The following is a 7,690-nucleotide window of genomic DNA, read 5'->3' on the forward strand; positions in this document are numbered from 1 at the left end:
TAAATAAATCTAAATTTTGTTTTTGAAAGTTGTTTCACATTCTTTAATCCAAATTGTGCACATTCTGAAGAGAACGATTTTATGTTTTCTTTGTTTTTAGATTGAATTTTAAATTTTCAAATGTAGAATTATATTTGAAAAAGACAAAAAAGTTTATAACTATAATTTTTCATGTAATAAACTCAATTTTTTGGTTACATAAAAATATTTGTTATATGTTATATACAAAACTTTTAAAATAAAACAAACCCATAAGTTAAAAATGAGTCAAATTATTTACAAATATAGCAAAGTGTCAGTATCTATTCGTGTCTGTCACTAGTAGACAGTGACATTTTGCTATATTTGAAATGTTTCCAATAATTTTTTTATTTAAAACAATTATCCTGGTTGATATTCTACATAATAGTTAGTGGATAACTACAATTTGTTCTATAGTTTATAAATATATTATCAAACACGTTTTGACTGATTGTTAAATTTGAATCCAATTTCTCAATATGCTATCAAACATATATATAAAGATCCAAAATGCAATTATGGTTCATTAAATTACTAGTTTTTAAATTTTTATTTTTCGATTGCCCACCAAACAGGTTCTCAATTCTCCATGAAATTTTCTAACACCAAAATTCAAAATATATACAGTACAAGTGAACTGAAATTGAATATTATTAAAATATAAAATAAAGTACAGAAAGTACAGCAAATAAAGACAAATTAGTAATTAAAAAAAAAAACTCAGCAAAATTTGGAAGTGAATAACCAAAAGATTTACAGATTAATCGTACATCGTAAGAATTAATGCTTATGATCATATTAGCAGTCTACATTTCTAAATCACATAACAACCGCCACTGTTCAACATAAATTGCGTGATATATATAGCCACTGTTCAACATAAATTGCGTGATATATATATATATATATGTTTATTGTATGCCAAAATGAGCATAACCCTCAACTAACCGACTGTAATTTTCCACCCCGTCCCAATATTGTCAAAAAAAAAAAATGCTGAATTTTCATCTTATTCCCGTTTTTATTTTATTTTTTTTTCCCACCTTGATCACAGAAAATCAATCTAACCAACTAACCACCTTCTTTTATTTCTTTTTTCCTTTTTTTGTAAAAAAAAAAAAAAAAAAAATATTACTTCCTCTTTACCTACATGTATCCAATAATTTATTCGATTGTTACCTCACAACAATTTTTTTAAAAAAAATACCCAAAAAGAAAAAAGAATAAAGAAAGAAACCAACCACCAAATATTGCAATTCAGAAATTGTGTCAGAAACGACATGTCAGAGTTTCCTGTCGAGCTTTCTTTTGGTTGTGTCGGCCGGCGGGAACCGAATGAAGGAAGAGCCGTCGCCACTGAGAACTAAATTTGGTAATAATTGAGGAACCGTGGGTTCAGAGTTATGATCGAAACTAATGAAATTAGTATTATTATTGGATGCCGCGGCGTTGTAATAATCGACAACAGCGGCAGCGGTGGAATCCGGGTGGTGGTGGTGGTGGTGGGCGGCATTTTTGTATTTGATTTCTGATTGGAGGAGGGGGGTATTGTTGGTGGTGGTGGCGGCGGCGGCGGCGGTGGAGCTGGGCATATGTGGGGTTTTGGTAAAAAACTTTGGACACAACTAATTCGCCGTCTTTCTCTTCTCGCTTGTTGCCGAGGTGGTACTGGTGCATGACCCAGTTGGTTTTTTTCGGTTTCTTTGGCGGCCGTAGTTTGTGTAGAGACACCAGGATTTTTCTTGAAACCTTTGACGCGCCACGATGAAAACAGGTCGGGTTTTACCGGTTTTGTGCCAACGTGTCTCGTTTGCCTTCCTGTCGGTGTGGACTTTGGTCGTTTTTCTGTTCCGGTTGTGTAGGCCTTTGATGGTCGGTGGAAGAAATGTCGTATTTGTCCGTCTTTACTCACTCCTATAATAATATTCATGTTATCAGAAAATGTAAATAACAGAAACATAGAATTTCTTACTTTATTTTTGTTAAAAAATTATAATTTAAAATACCTCATTGTCGGTTAAAATTTTACTGTGACTTATTTTTACTGATCAATTATTTATTTTTGTAACATCTATTATCTCTGTAAAAATTAAAAAATAAGCTACCATTGAGTTATATGTAAAGATTATGGATCATTTTCCAATTTCATATCAGTTACTATTGCCTTTGCATAGACAATTTCAATTTAATGACAGTTTTCATTTTCCTATGTATGAAACTAAAATGACTACCTTAAAAATTAAAAAACAAAAAGAATGATTTTGCCAATCATGATAATCAAAAGAAGGAAACAAGCTATCATAACTCAAAATACCAAACATGTTACTAAGTTTCTTCCAAAATAATTCTTCTTTAATATTGCTAAATGAGAACATAAACTTCATGAATAGGAGAGAAGAATTGACCCATTTGTAAGCATTCCCTCTCAAACTAATTAGGGTTTTATAATTCAAAAACTTATCCACAATATTTTTAAACATTTGAATTAATTCCAATTAGACAAGAATTTCAATTATTTACATTTGATCGCTATTTCAATTTTTTTATTTTTAAAATTTTCGTACATTTTTTTTCCCAATTTCCTTTACAAGGGGTCTTATTAATATTATATATATATATATACATATATATATTACTATCATATATCTAACAAATATTTGAAATTTGAGGGATTTTTTCAAAACAAGTTTATTAAAAAAACCCAAGCACCAATTTAATAATATTTTTGACTTTTGAAAAATTGATGTGTGCTGTTCTTACATACTCTTTTATCTGCATAAACTCTTTTCCATTTTTCCTAAAAACAAAATTGAATTTTCGTGACCAAATTGGGAAAACAAAAAAAAATAAAAAAAAACTATTTAGTTGTTTTTTAGAACACAAATCTTACCTTTTTTAGTTATCTAGGTTTCCGGTGGATTCATGGTTCCCTAAGTTTTGACAATGTATCTTTTCTTAGTCCTAAATTCTTAGGAGTGACTTACTCCCAAATTTTCACAATTTTGATTCTTTTTATTCCCGAATTTCTTACAAATAGGTTTAAAAATTTCCTTTTAAATATTTTTATTATTTAATAAAAACATTAATTTTAAATATCATATATTGCTTAATTTTTTTTTAAAAAATCTTTATTAACTTTTCAAAACCTATTCTTAAAACTAAGACTAAAAGATTATATTTAAAACTTTAGAGACAAAAATACACTATTTTTAAAAACCTAAACACTAAAATGATCTAGTTTTAAAACTCAATGACCAAACAACGCACATATTCTTTAAAATTTGGAGACAAAAAAAGGTAATTTTTCCTATTTTTAAAAACTCTTCAAAAGAGCAGAAATAACAAAACAAATAATTATTAAGTGGATGAAATAGTATTTATAAATTTAATTTTTAGAAGCTAAATGGTAGTTATGAAATAAGAATTAAATCATGTAGTTCTCAAATTTAGGTTTTGAATTTTGAATAAAATTTAAAACTCTTTTCATTTCAAAATCCGAAAATGAAAACCTCAAATAAAGGGATCAAAGGCATAACTTGCAATACACAAGTACTTCCGCAAAAACCCACACGAAAATTTCAAAACTCCAACAAACAGAACCCCTTGAATCAAAAGATAAAAATCTTCATCTATCAATACAAAAGACTTCAAATTAAATTTTTTTTTTTTTTTTTAATGTGATTATTAATCACAAGACTGTGGAAAATATATATATATATATATAAGAAGGGTAAGTACCTGGAAGTTTCTGAGGGTGAGTGTAGCAAATCCCATTTTCTCCTTCAAGAGTAGGAATAAACTCATCAATAAGAGGATGAAGGTTTCGAATATCAGAAATTGCCTTAGCTTCTAAGTGCTCTAGAATTTCTTGATCCGTTGGATCAAATTTTACTCCAGCTGGCAATCCAGGTAAATCATGAATCCCAGCCTTCAATAAATAATAATTCAACATCAATAAATTCATCAATAATAATAATAAATTGTTAATTAATGGGTAGGAATATATATATATACACACACATACATACCTGATCTTGTAATTGAATGTGATGGCCACATGATGGGCATCGGACGGCTGGGGATGGATGATGGAGAATCGAAGCGTCGTTGGATTTGGTTAATTGATGAATAGAAGGAGACGACTCGTCGTCTGAGCCACTGCACCAAGTCATCTCTCTCGTTTTGGTTTATTATTGGAAGCTAATTCCCACTCCAACATAACAACAAAAAGGACCATATGATTGGTTGTTGGACACAAAAATATTATTAAAAAAAAAAAACCAAAATCAAGAGAGTTTTGAGCTTTGTCTACTTGTGTTTTATCACCAAACAAAACAACCACCTCATTCGGATGTCGGGGGAAGGAATTTTTCTTTTTTTATTAAAGAATTAATTTGTTTTGTTGCTTCTAAGCTGTGGAAGTTGTGTTGAGAGCACCACACGTTCCTTCAAATTAAGAGAGAAATAGATTAGAAAAAGAAAAGAAAACAAAAAAGGAGTTTTCTAGAAATAGGAAAAAGGTTGCTTCGACGTCAAGTTACTAAATGCTTGCGTATCTACACATATGCACATATGACACCATCTAATTAATGTTACATTTTTTTCTTCAAATTTCAAACAAAAATCCCAAATTCACACCAAATTTTCATATCTTCCTGTCAATAAAAATATTAATGTTAACGCTTGGATACATCCATATATCTATTTTCTTATCAAAAATCAATTTTAAAATATAAATAAAAGTTCGATTGATAGCTTTTCTTTCTGTTTATCACGAGTGACAATTAAACGAAGAAAATCGTACGTTAATAAAGCTCTAGTTTGATATCTTTATATTTATATATATAACATAATTACAAAAATAAATTATTAAAAAAAAAAAACATGGGGTAGTAAGAGTGGAGATGGGGCAAAATCGGATTCTTCCTCATAAGTGGACGTTTCAGTTTCACCATCTTTTAGATGAGAAAGAGATTTAAAAAAAAAAAAAACAAAAAATAAAATTAAATTTAGGGTTTTTTTCTTTAATGGATTAGAGGAGGCAGCTGCAGTGTCAAAGATGGAGTGAGAAGAAAGGTTTGTCATATTGGAAAAAAATAAATAAAAAAAAAAAGGGGTGAAAAAGAATAATACGTAAAAAAGACTGCAAAAAAATAAAAGAGAAATAAATTAAATGTTACCCGAAATCCAAGCTGTATATTCCTACTACTTAATCTCTTCCTTTACGTCCACTTCTCAGCTCAAGCAAGGTATCCTTCTCTCTCTCTCTGTGTGTGTGTAGAATTTGTTTTAAGAGCAGCTTTTTCTTTTCTTTTCTTTTCTTTTTTTCGGGAGAAAATTAATTAAAAAGAAAAAGTGGAAAAATGTAAAAATGGGATTTAATGAGAGAAGAGAATATTAGGATTTCGTGAAAAGGGATTTGAGGGAAGGGGAAGTGTGAAGAGGTTGTTATTTATTAGTAAGATAATGTGTAAATAAAAGATTAAATGCGTTAGCTTAACCCACACGAATTCAGTTTTTGGCATCTTATCTATTTGGGATATTGTTCTCTGTGCTCGTTTACATTCTTCAATCACTCTTACCTTTCAATACATTGCTCTATTTCATTTCATTCGTGAGTCGTTTGTTCAAAATTTTTCTCCATCATCTTAGGAAATTTCGTGAAAATGAAAAAATGAAATAGAAGGTGGGGATAGAGATGGGAAGATTTTCTTATTTTTATCCCGCTCCGTGGACATCTCTAATTATTGGTGTGAAATTGTATAATCAAATTTTCATTTTTTTATATTTAATTTATGATATTTTAGATTTTAGATTTCTTAACATTCAAGATAAATTTATGCCGTTCGTTTAGGCGTTGCGTTTAGATTAATACTTTTAAAATGTTAATTTTATTTTGTTGTTGCTATTTCCTTATCTAATAATATTTGTTTATGCCACACTCGATCCTATTCCAATGCATATCTATATCAAATGTGTTAACCTACATATTCAAAACCACTCTTTTAATTATCCCCCAAGGTAAAAGGTGAACATATAAAATATCGACAATAACAAATATGTTTTTTTTCTCAGATATCTTAATCATTTATGAATCGAAATGAGATTAAGTGAGACTCAAGTGAGATTTAAAGGTTGTTGAAACCCAACATAATACAAAACTTAAATTTAATTCTAATTAGATTAATGTTTGTTTGTGCTTAATTGACTTTTAAACTTTAAAATTGTCGTATATACGTATGTCCATTGATTTTTGAATTTCAAAATTTTTGTGTGTGTATTCGCATGCGTGCGTGTTAATTGACTTTTGAACTTTAAAATGTTCGTGTGTATGCATGCATATGCGTGTGTATCCACATATATATAATTAAATTTTGTGCAAAAGAGGTTCAAATTTTGACCTTTAGAAGATTGACACAATAATTGAAGTTATTTTTTAAAAGATTCAAATACCATATTAACTAGACATTCTAATAATTTGTAGACCAAAAATGAGATGAAGAAATAAATTTAGATATATATTAAAATAGCATTTAAAAGATCAAATTTATCGAATACAACAATCTAAGAATCAACATATAAATTGAAATTTAGACATTATCTCAATATCATGTTTGAAAGTGATTTTGAAAGGATTAAATCATTTTTGTGTAACTCGAAATCATTTCGGAACATGTCTTTAATCACTCAAAATCAATTTAATATTTAAATTTTATATTTTTAAATGTAATTTTTATATTATCAAAATTAGTTTTGAATGATTAAAAGAATGGTTGATAGTGATTTTAATTATCTCATAATTACTCCCAAATATATCATTTGATGTTACAAAACCCAAAGTTACTTATTATAAGTTTACTTCATAATTCATATTTGTGTCCAATAAGCTCATATAGTTAAAATTTTGAAATAGATCACTGAACTTTCAACCCGAGTCTAATAAGCCTTTTGAATTTTAAAATTATGAATTTTATGTTAATAGATTCCAACCATGTTCAATTTCTTAAAACCTATAAATCTATATGATACAAAATTTAAAGGAAAATTGTAATGGGTGGCAAATCCAAAATATATAATTAGGGGTATGCCTTTAACATATAAAAAATAGTAGATATGATAGAATTCTCATACTTAAATGTTCGTTTATTCCATATTCCAATTTTGCTCTTTTAACAAACTCATGTTTTTTTGTATACTAGTCAACTAATATACCACATTTAAAGTATATCAGTTGCGTATTTTTTCATTGATTCGTATTTTTTTTATATTTTTTGTTTGCAGCAATATGAGTTATTGTTCACTTTAATTTTTGTATTTACTATATTTTTTTACCCTTTTGTAGTTTTTTTCCATTTTTAAATGATGTTATTTCTTTCATTTTTAAGTATAAATATACAATAAGTTGATAAAATTCAACTTAAAGTTCACTAACGATCAATTTAGTATACTCATTTTGATAATTTGGATGTGTTTGGAATAACTAGAGAAAAAATGTATTTAAAAAAAAATCATTTTTGTGATTGTTTTAAAACACTTAAATAACTAGTCATTTTCAACTGTATGTCAATAGTATATCAAGTGGATCAAGCATCTATCAATAGTTCAAGTGTGTATCAACAATATATCAAGTATATTAGGTGTATACTAATAGTGCATCAAGTGTATATCA

At 28.1% G+C, this 7,690-nt stretch overlaps 1 pseudogene; it reads right to left on the minus strand.

Annotated features, from left to right (window-relative positions):
- Window positions 1–897: 897 nt before the first annotated feature.
- On the minus strand, window positions 898–5,463 carry LOC120082702 (annotated as a pseudogene).
- Between the last annotated feature and the right edge of the window lie 2,227 nt (window positions 5,464–7,690).

This window comes from Benincasa hispida, chromosome 8 (assembly GCF_009727055.1).
Source record: "Benincasa hispida cultivar B227 chromosome 8, ASM972705v1, whole genome shotgun sequence".
In the NCBI taxonomy this organism is placed as follows: domain Eukaryota; kingdom Viridiplantae; phylum Streptophyta; class Magnoliopsida; order Cucurbitales; family Cucurbitaceae; genus Benincasa; species Benincasa hispida.